Source organism: Lactuca virosa, chromosome 8, assembly GCF_052849685.1.
Source record: "Lactuca virosa cultivar CGN04683 chromosome 8, Lactuca_virosa_CGN04683_v6, whole genome shotgun sequence".
Lineage (NCBI taxonomy): Eukaryota > Viridiplantae > Streptophyta > Magnoliopsida > Asterales > Asteraceae > Lactuca > Lactuca virosa.
Window position 1 is genome coordinate 224,867,193 of NC_136433.1, and position 12,115 is coordinate 224,879,307.

Genomic DNA, 12,115 nt, shown 5'->3' on the forward strand with positions numbered 1-12,115 from the left:
CAAAGATTCCATCTACGAGATGCTTGTTTTAGTTCATAAATGGACTTCTCAAGCTTACACACTCTATTGGGATGCTTCGCGTTGACAAAACCCTCTGGCTGACTCATGTAAATATCCTCAGCCAACTTCCCGTTAAGGAAAGCGGTTTTGACATCCATCTGCCATATTTCATAGTCATGAAATGCAGCAATGGCTAGCATCACCCTGATAGACTTTATCTTCGTAACCGGTGAGAAGTTCTCATCATAGTCAATTCTGGGAGTTTGAGTGAAACCCTTCACAACCAATCGCGTCTTGTAAGTGTGTACCTTCCCATCCATGTCGGTCTTCTTCTTGAAGATCCATTTGCACCCGACCGTCTTACGACCTGGCACATTGTCAACCAAATTCCAAACTTGGTTGTCATATATGGACTGAATCTCGCTGTCCATAGCCACTTTCCATTTTGTAGACTCCGGGCCTACCATGGCTTCCTTGTAGTTGTTAGGTTCATCCAAATTTATTAGTATACTATCACTAATAAACGTATCACCCTCACTCGTTATATGAAAACCATACAACACGGGTGGAACCCTAACTCTACTGGGACGTCCAAGAGGTAAGGATTCGTCAATCGGTTCAACCGGAGTTTCCTCCTCGGGTTGAGCGCCAGTGTTAGAGGCTCCTTCATCGCTCGAATCTTGAATCTCTTCAAGATCGATTTGCCTCCCACTGTCCCCTTGGCTTATGAGTTCTCACTCTTGGAAAACCCCTCTCCTTGCAACGAAGACAACATTGTCACTCGATCTATTGAAGAGATATCCAAAGGACTTCTGCGGGTAGCCGATGAAAATACATCGCTCACTAAGAGGTTCGAGCTTGTCGTGAGTCTCTCGTCTTACGAAAGCCTCGCAACCCCAAACCTTGATGTGTGCCAACGAGGGAGCTTTCCCTGTCCACATCTCGTGAGGTATTTTAGCAACCTTCTTCGTAGGGACTAAGTTAAGGATATGGGCGGCAGTCTCTAAGGCATATTGTGACAACCGGCAAATTTCTGGTCAAGTCAAAGTCAAGCCAAGGTCAACGGGTCAACTGGTCACCTCAACTAGTGCTAAAATGTTAGAGATTACTTTATGTTTACTAATGTATTACTCTAAATCTTAATGCAAAGTAACACTTGAAAGTTTCAAATGTTCAAAATTCTAAACCCTAATCGGATTGAGGGAAGTAACAACTCTATAAAACACTATTACGTGCCCTTCGGGGGTGTATAACACTCAAAATAGAATGTAACTAAGTCTAAGGACCTTGCACTACGAAGAAAAACATTAATAAAGGCCCCCGACAAGGTCTCTCTCAATCTCTCCCACTGTATCTATCTCTCTCCCAAATCTCTCCAAGTATATGAAGTCTCTCCCAAATCTCTCCAAGTATGTGAAATCTCTCCCAAATCTCTCCAAGTATGCGAAATCTCTCCCAAATCTCTCCAAGTATGTGAAATCTCTCTCAAATCTCTCCAAGTATGTGAAATCCCTCCCAAATCTCTCTATGTACCTTCCTCAGTCGAAAACAGCCCAAAACCGAAGGAGAAAACCCAAGAGCACCCTCTTGGTCCGGAACCCTTTTGGTCCTGAACCTCTGGTCTGGAACCCTCTTGGTCCTGAACCTCTTGTCCGGAACCCTCGTGGTCCTGAACCTCTGGTCCGGAACCCTCTTGGTCCTGAACCTCTGGTCCGGAACCCTCTTGGTCCGGAATGCCCTCTAAGGAACCAAGAGGAGTCGCTCCTTCGGAAACCCCCCTTTGCTTCGGATCTTGCATGCTCTGGAAGGTTTAAGGCTTGCTTTGGAACCTCCTAGCCAACTTTGCACCTTCGTCCGGATTTGCTGGTCTCGCATCCGAAGGGAGTGCTCCGGAATGTAGCAAGCAGCTTCGGATTCGCCTCGCTGACTCCGGATCTTGGAGAAGGACTCCGGAATTTTGGAATTGACTTCGGATCCTCACAGGCTCTGGACTCCACTCCGGAATTTTGTCAATTTCGGATTTTTTCTTCATTTTAAGGCATTTTGACGCTGGGAATTCCTCCAAACTCGTATTTTTCATATCTTAGACCCCTTAAACCCCTATTTTATGCCAAAATTAATTATTTTAAACATATCTATATAAAATAAAACCCAAGATTTTTTAGGGATTCTAAGAAGATAAGGGTTTGACTTTGTGATGTGATGTAAATCCCTCATGTTCCCATGCAAATCTCAGTAAAACACACATTATCCATAGATAATAAGGTTTACCCACCAGCCCTCCAAGCAAATGTCAAGTCACCCCTTATCCCCTTCTTCTTAGTACGTGAAATCCTCTTTTTCCTTCCCATATCCCACTTCTCATTCCTCTCATCCAGCAACTCCTAAGAGTGCTCTCAACTCATTCAAGCTTCAAGTCCCACTCCTTCAATGAAGATTCCCAGATTGTTGTAAGTATCTCATATTCCTTAGTGATTCTTCATATCATTCCTAAGACTTCCTTATATTTACACATAGAATTATTCTTAGGATATTCTAGAGCTCAAGAACCTTTCAAGTGTTGGAACTTGGAAACTCCTTATCGTCTCTCCAAATCACCCAGCAAGCTAATCAAGGTGAGCTTCATACCCCACCTTTTTCAAAGTTTTTATTGTTTTTGGGGTAGTGTCCAAGTCAACTCTTGTTCTAAATCCTTGGATAATTGCATGTACTGTATGTTTGGGGTGTGTGTTGAAATATTATTATTTTATTATAACTTTCCATGAACGTGAGAATTCATAAATATCATAAAGTATAAATAATATTTTAATCACCACATAAAGAATATTTGTTTGCAAAAGAGCCTCCCAAGTTTTTGGGTGTGTCCAGCATAATCCCTTTATCCATGTCTTCATATCTAGAAATAAAAAGTTGTTGAAATAGACATTGAAATGTTAAGATTATTTCTAGAATTTTCGAAAATTGGAACCTTATGTCCTATTAAGCACTATTTGCAAACTGTTAGGAATTATTTATAAATATTTGATATAAATAATTTCATTAAGAAAATGTACAAATAGAGCCTTTATGCAAGAAAAACTTGCATGGCATAAAGCTGTTGTCCTAATTGCACACAGGTCATAGTTTACACAAATCATAAATTGACACCTTGCGACAAATAGGGTCTCACATTATAAATTATAAAGGGAAGAGCCATTTTACCGACTTTTCTAATATTAGGTCGATTGATAAATATGTAAAGCGAATTATTTTCAACAAACGAAACGAAATATCTAGTCAACGAGTATAACTACTATTATTTAATTAATAAATAATAGATTTCACGATTGTTCAAAAATCTGTTAGTATACTAGTCAGACAATCTTCACAGTACATATATTTATCTATAATAGTGTACGCCTAAAGTCTTGTAAGAGCTATAACCAGAGTCTCTTGGAGGGGGAACGGGAATTTGTGTATAGATCTATACGGGATTGACACCCCCACACCTTCGTTGTTCGCAATAGCTAGACCGGCCAGTCTAGGGTGACAAATGTCTTAAACGAAACCGACGCCTGAAGAACTTCATAACGGGCACTCCGCCATATTAGTATGGTTATAACAACTCACTAGAATATATCAGAAATGTATTTATATAGATTTCACTTTTGGTTTACAAACAACTATGTTTTAGTTTGTTCAAATGAAACCTTTCTACACAAGTGTTATGGTTTTCAAAGCTACTATTTTATACATCAGAAAATATAGGATTTTCTAGAGGAAACAATTGTATACGATTTCGAAAATGACTAACTAAGACACACATGCAACTATACTCGAGTTGAAACAAGACATACAACTATTTTGATAAGAAAATATTGTATTTTGTGGATTTCTAAACTATCATCAAAGTTTTATACAAAAATGCTTATGAACTCACCAACATATTTTATGTTGACGCTTGTCAAACGACTTGTATTCTCAGGAAACCAATAAGCAAGTTGTGGATCGCGGACTCAAGATTATTTTGCTATATTTTGGATTTGCTTACTAATGTCTCTTTTGTGTAAAATTTGAGAATATGAACATGATGTAAAACAATGTAAGCTTGTTATATTGATGTATGATGTTTGGATTTGCTATGTTTCATTTATATGCAATTGTTATGATACTGCGCATTGAACTCACCCGCCTCCGGACGTTTCTGCCGTTCTGGTTCGGGGGTGTGACACATACCCCCATAATGAGATAGGTAGCGAAGCACGACTCATCATGGAACGAACCATGTCTAGCAAGGTTCGATTACGCCTCTCAGCCACACCATTCAACTGCGGTGTCCTAGGTGGCGTCAATTGCGAAACGATTCCGCATTCCTTGAGGTAGTCGTGGAATTCAAGACTTAGGTACTCTCCACCTCGATCGGATCGAAGCATCTTGATTTTCCTGCCCAACTGATTCTCCACTTCTTTTTAAACTCTTTTAACTTTTCAAAGGTTTCTGACTTGTGATTGATTAAGTAGATATACCCATAGCTACTATAATCATCGGTGAAAGTCATATAGAAGCGGCTCGCATCCCTTGTGGTGGATCTAAAGGGCCCACACACATCGGTGTGTATGAGATCCAATAAACCCTCACCCCTCGCACAAGTTCCAGTGAAGGATGACTTGGTCATCTTTCCAAGTAAACAAGACTCGCACACGTCATCGTCCCTAAGGTCGAATGACTCCAACACTCCATCCTTTTGGAGTTGGGCTATGCGTTTCTTGTTGACATGTCCAAGACGACAATGCCACAAGCATGCTTTATCGAAATCATTGGAAGAATCAATACACAACACAAAATTTCCTAAATTGTCTACAACCATCACAGTTTCATATATTCCATTACAAGGCAATGCTTCAAAATAGAAAACACCATTAAGATAAGATTTAATAAACCCTTTTCATTATAAAATGAATATCTAAACCCTTGTCTATACAAACCATGTAAAAAAATGATGTTTCTTTCCATATCTGGCAAATAGAAACAATTATTCAAATCTAATCCTAATCCATTACTAAGCACTAAAGAGTAAACTCCAATCTTGGTGACAGGCGATGATCTTTTGTTCCCCATGATCAAGTTTATGTTCCCATGCTCCACATCCCTATTTCTTCTTAGGCCCTGCAAATCTGAACAAATGTGAAAACCACATCCTGTATCAAGTACCCATGAAATAGCATGTCATGAATCATTAGATTTAATAGTGTAAATACCTGCGTAGGACGGCTTGATCTTTCCATCCTTGATATCTTGCAAATACTTCGGGCAACTTCGTTTCCAATGCCCTATTTCGTGGCAGTGGTGGCACTCTGCCTCCTTGGGGTTGGAGTTGGGTTTAGTAGAACTAGCCTTGGTTCTACTAGAAGAGTTGCCATCATGGGACTTTCCCTTATGGTGGCTCTTTGAGGGAGCCTTCCTCTTCTTACCCTTCCCTTGCCCAATTGCCAAATTGGGGAAGCAGTAAGAGTAGGAGTTGATGCAACAAATTTGTCTTTGAGGTTGCTCTCAGCAGTCCTCAGCAAGCCTTGAAGCTTGCTCAAAGTGACCTCCACCTTGTTCATGTGGTAGGTCATGCGAAACTGGTTGTAACAGGGAGGCAAGGAGTGAAGGATGATGTCAATTGCCATCTCTTCATCAAAGTTCACATTCAACTTTAGCAAGCGATCAACATATCTCTTCATCTTTTGCAGATGAGCAGTAAGGGACTCTCCGTTACCCATTTTGGCAGTGATCATCGAAGTGATGATCTCATACCTTTCTTGCCTAGCGCTTTGGTGGTACCGGTCCAGCAGATCTTGATGCATCTCATAGGGATACATGTCCTCATAGGACTTCTCAAGTTCTGCAGTCATAGTCGCCAGCATGATGCAATGGACTTTCGTAGCATCACGCTCATGGGCCTCAAAAGAAGCGATCTCTTCAGCAGAGGCAGTGTTGATGTTGATTTCCTTTAGCTTCTCATCAAGGACATACTCTTTGTCCTCGTAACGAGTGACCATTCGGATGTTATGGATCCAATCATTGAAATTGGACCCATCAAAGATCACTCTCCCGCACAAGTTCATGAGTGAGAACGAGCCAGAGGAATTTGAGCCGGAAGCGTTGTTGTTGACGTTCGACATCTGAAATAGAAAATAGACAAGTTTGATTAGAAATGAATCCCCAATTAAACACCCAAATGAGAAATTAGGGTTAGGACCCAACAACATTATTTACAAATTAGAAGAGGGATGTCGTAATCTAACATGTAATTAATTTGAAGGTAAGTGAATGACGATTCACTAATTTCCACCATGAAAAACAAATTAAAGCTAAGTTTTAAATGTATTGAAAACTCCTAGATCTTGTGAGATTCATTGAAGTTTTCAATGGCATGTTTAAATCTCGATATGCCCCTCAAGTTTGTGACTGAGATGCCGAGGATCACAAAGCGGGTGTGAATAACCATGCAAATGTACATGGTGCCCTCAATGTTACAGTCACCTATTCGACGTGTTGGTTAACCACACACACTCCATCGAACTATGACAAACATCGAGTCACCCTTTGCCACCTTTGCCTAGAGCCCAATTAGTGTGCTGGTTAACCACACACGCTCCACTAACGTCTTAGCAAGAGTACAAAGTGTAATTTCATGGAATTGCATCAATTCACTTTTGCCTAAAGTGACTAAGATTGAGAATTTTTTGAAAAAACATTTAGTTACTTTATAATTCATTATACTTTTAATGAGGAAGGGTTTGCCCTATCCTACCCGTTCGGCTAATGACCCTCCACCAATCAAGGAAACGGTGGGTGAGAGTGGACACTCATTAAACGGCCATTTTATAGGCCATAACCTTATACCCCCTTATATATTGGCTTCGTGAATGAGGCCTACTAACGGTAAGACTAGCATTTAAGTTATACATATATAATATGTATTCTTATAATATTATAAAGTATAAGGTTGAATTTTAAACTTGTAAAATTCTAGGGTTTGAAATTTATATAATTCAAATTAAACTTTTAATTAAAAATAATTTAAATTTCAAAACTTGAGGGCAAGTTTTGAACTTTTCTAAACACATAGGATCAAATAGCAAATAATTTAAATTAAAATTTTAATTTAATGATTATCTAAATTTGACCTATTCCATTTTATTCACAAGATATTTCAACAAATAATTCAAATAATCTAATTTTATCATATAAGGAATTTATTATTCAATTAATTGGTAATTATCTTTTGTTTTGGTAAGGATAATCACATAATAATAATAAAATTTGGAATTTATTAGTTAAAAAAAAAGTTTAGGCAATTATCCTTCAGCAAAACAGCAAGAAATCTCGAATATCCCTCTGTCTGACTCCCCGACTCGCCGAGTCACTCACTGGACTGGCCGAGTTGGGCCTACTCGCCGAGTTCAGCAAGTGACTCGCCGAGTCAGGTCGGGCAGAGGGCAGAAAAATGATTTTCAGCAAGATGAAGATATAAGGCATCAATACAATAGAAACCAATCAAGTCTTTGATACCACTGATGGGTTTCAAACAAAAGAACATCCTATGTGCTCATGCAAACCCTAAAGCTTGGATCTAGGTTTCTCTATTGTACATGCAATTCATCCAAGACTTAAGAACCCTAGATCTAGCATATATATTTTGAAAATATCATATAAAATCAGATCTAGATGATTACCTCTTCAACAATGGTTTGAATCTTCTTGTCTTGGAGCTTAGAGTCACAAATGTCACTCCTCTAATGGCTTACAAACACCACACAAGCAAGAGGATGATATTGGAGAGAGGGGAGAGGCACAATTTCGGCTATGAACTCTTCTAGGGTTTCAAGTTCCGAAAACTGATGCCCTAGGGTTCTATTTATACTTGTGCTGCTAGGGTTTCAGTCAAAACCCTAATGGACAGCTTAGGCCTTAAGCAGTCCAAGGAACCTTCTGGAATAGGGCCCTTATGGCCGAAATTTAGATGTACACATCCTTAATTTCGTCCATGCCTAGTCCATAAGGCTTCTCAGCCCAATATTCAACTATCACACATTTGACAGTTTAAGTCCCCTTTATTTAATTAATGTCTTTTAGCCACAGAATTAAATCTTAATTAATTATTGTCTAATATTAATTAAATATATGATTTTTCCTTTAATATATTATTCATATAATATATTATTAAACCATAATAACCTCTCTTTTCGTAAATCATCCTATCTAGTTGCTTTTGTGAAGGCAACCCAAAATGACCATGCACAACCGGGTTAAGTACTTACCAAATATAGTTACGGGCTTAGACACTAATCCAACAGATAGTAATCAAAGTGAAACAACCATCGTATTAATAATGTATAAGTTTTACATAGTGTTCAAGTCATTATATATATGACATCAAAAGTTATATATATAGCAAAAGATAGAAGACATGACTCTATACTGCTCCGTCTTCTCAAAATCCTGGGAATGAACCTGTCTACTGGTTCCCTGAGAATACAAGTATTCTGAAAAAGAGATTATCAACATTTAAGTTGGTGAGTTCATAAGTATTTATGTTTAGAAGCTTGTTATTTGTTTCTTGAAATAGTAATCATGTTTATTGTTCCAGAAAATCCAATATTTTCTAGTATAACTGAAAAGTAGCTTTAATACCATAAAACCATTCTGTGTGGTTGTTGTTGTACTATAAAATAGTGTAACATAGTTTTAGTTCACAATAAAACTATAAAAAGAAATGTTTTCCGTATTGTTATGTTTCTCTTTGTTGTAACTAGTATACTGTAATTGTATTCTTTGAAAACCCTGTAATTGTGAGTGTGTCTGGTTCCACCAGCTATAATTGTAAGTCGTAGTATTGTACTATAAATCGTATTGTTGTAAAACCAGTACGTGGTATTTGTACTCTTTGGTTTAATTATTCATACACTAATCGTATTGTTCATATCTTTTTGTAAGTTATTATAACCATATTAAGACTAGTAAGCCTGATACAACGCTTTACGGGCGTTAGAACTGTAACGACATTTTTCACTCATAGGCATACCAGCCTAACTGTAGCGAACAGTCTGAGTGCGGGATTGTCAATCTCGTATACATCTACACACATTTGTCTCGCTCTCTATCGGGAGATTCTGGTTGTAATTATCAGGTGTTTGATAGTATTGCTTAAATAATTAAGCGGTTGAACTTTGTCTCACAAAAACCATATTGACAATTACGTGTATAATAATAATGAAAAGTTATTCTGAAATAAATGAACTGATAGTATAATCCTTTTCTAGTATACTTGAATGTAAAGCATTTGTACGAGAGTATTGTAGTTAAACTTTGTATACTTGACTAATAAAAATAGAATGAAAGTTCCATAAATTATACCTATTATAATTTATATTGTATTCTGTTTGATATGTATTATTCGTGGAAGTACCCCTTTACTCGGCATGATACAAAGGGTAATGAATCAGATTGAAGTAACTTTTATATTCATATATATATATATATATATATATATATATATATATATATATATATATATAACATATATAATTAAAATTGAAACGACATCCGGACAAATAATTATACCCTAAGCCCACACCCAAACAAGGAAAAGGAAATAAAGCGAATTATTAGTCCTAAGCCCTTTAAATCTTTTAGATATATATATATATATATATATATATATATATATATATATATATATGATTTTGGTAAAATATAAGTTAAAAAGACTTTACAAACATTTAATGGGGTTTAACAATATTTAAAAAAGTTTTAGTAAATTAAAGTCATTTTAGAAATATTTAGAAATCATTTATTTGTAAATACAATATTCTTGTGTTAGACTTGTATCCCCCCCCCCCCCCTAAAACAGTGAAAAATAGTAAAAACGTAGGGGTATGAACTCACCTTTTGTGAGTTTCCGGTTGTAGATACGGTGCAGTAGAGTTAAATCCACAAGTTAGAACTTGTGATAAAAACCGAATCTAATTTATATTAACATCATATTTAGTATAAATTAGATAATCTAGTAATGTTTAAAGTGTTAAACAACACTTAATTATTGTAAAAAGACTTACAATAATTCTTATAATAGTATGTGGGTGTTCTTCGTGAAAACTAGTGATATTTGGGGTTTTTGGTTGGAAATTAAGTGAGTGGATGATGATTTTCAAAATATGTGATGAATACTTGACGAAATCGGTATGAACTTATGAAGATTCAAGTGATCTTCGCAAGATACTTGAGAGGAAAGAGTGTTTTCGGTTGAAGTGTTCTTGAGAGGAAGGTGATTTTCGCATGTGTTTCTTCAGAGGATTTGTGAGTGTTTTCGGTTAAGGATGTAAGAAGTGATGGTATGTTTTCGGTCCCATGAATAAATAGGAAGGAAAAGTTGATGGGATATGCTCGTTGGGAAGTGTGAAGTGGATAGAACATGGATGGTTTTCGGCCGAGAACCGTTTACAACCGAGAATTGTTTGTTGCCTTCGGGCGTTTGCGGTCAGAGAGATAAGTTTGTGAGGTTTGCGGTCCGAGGAGAAGGGCAGTCGGAGGGTTTTCGGTCTAGGCGAGAATCCTCGGTTTTTTGCTTGGGTGATTTTCCTTCTAAACTTTACACACTTTAACACAAGATTCATCCTAACTAAAATCATTAATTTAACTTTATTAAATTAACAATACAACAAGTTTGACTTTTATTAGATAGGTTTGACTTCCGTTGACTTTGGCTGACTTTGTTTGACTTTTACAAGATTGAAAATAACGGGTTGTCACAAAGCCCCAAGGTGAGCTTCATACCCCTATTTTTCGAGTTTTCTTTCTTTTGGGGAGGATACAAGTCAAGGTCTTGTGTGAAATCTTTGTATACTTGCTTGCATGTGTATGTTTTATATGTTATATGTGTTGAAATGTTGTAATCTCATGCTAAAGGTCCATAAACTCGAGATTTCGTGCAAGTCTCAAGTTGTTGGAAAACAAGGTTATCTTGTGTAGCTTATATGATTTGTTGTTATGTTTAAAAGGTTATCTTTGATGTGTGATAAAATCACCTTAAAGTCAAAGAAAATGTTAACTCAAATTTTTGTCATGAAAACTTAAAAAAATGGAAAAATATGGAAAGTTACACTAAAAATGGTAACATTTTGGGTATATAAAAATTGTTTTACTAAAACTTGTAAAAATGGGCCATTTATGAGTGTCAACCCGAAATTTTTTTACTTTTAAAGCCCAGTCAATCAACTCAACTGAGTGTCAGACTCATTGGTAATAAGTTCTAGCCCGGTAAAAGGTCATTCTAAGGAGTTTTAAGCCTAGTACACTTAAGGAATGAGTGTCAGAATGTAACTACTAGAGACACTCTCCAAGAAATCGAGCCTTAACCTTATTATTGAGAGTTCACGGCCATAAGACCAATGAGTTTACGGCCGTAAACTCATGTGGCCGTAAACTCAAGTGTATATATATATGGCCTATGGTCATTTCTAGTCATTTCTTGCATTCCAACCCCAAGAACTCGAGTTTTCTCTCAAGTATCATCAAGATTTTCCTCCTAGATCTTCAAAAGATGTCAGTATTCTTCCTAGATTTGTTGATACATCTATTAATCTAGTATCCTTCCATGATTTCATCCATGGAAATCATTCTTTTCTTAGATCTTCAAGTTTCACCAAGAACACACACTAGTGTTCTTGGCCAAAACCGACCATTTCAAGCTTCTAGATCATAAGTACTCTCCCCTATACTCCATATCTAGTTAGGACTCATGCTTAGAGACTTGAAAACATCAAGAACACAAGGACAAAAGGAGTTTACGGCCAAGCCATCTCCCATGGCCGTAAACCCCTTTAAGGGTGTCATTTTGGCCATAAACCCTCCTAGATGCAAGGCTAGTGACCTAGAACCCTTCCTTGATGATTGTAGGACCTTAAACTTCCCTCAAGGGCATAAATGATCATGAGTTTACGGCTGTAAACTCCTTTGGGCCAAAACTCGTCAAAGCCTCCAATGAAGTGGTCTTTCTCACCATTGTGTAGAGCAAAAATCCCCCAAGCTTCCCTAGCCTTCAAACCAACATTTATGCATGTTTGACCATGAGTTTACGGCCGTAAAC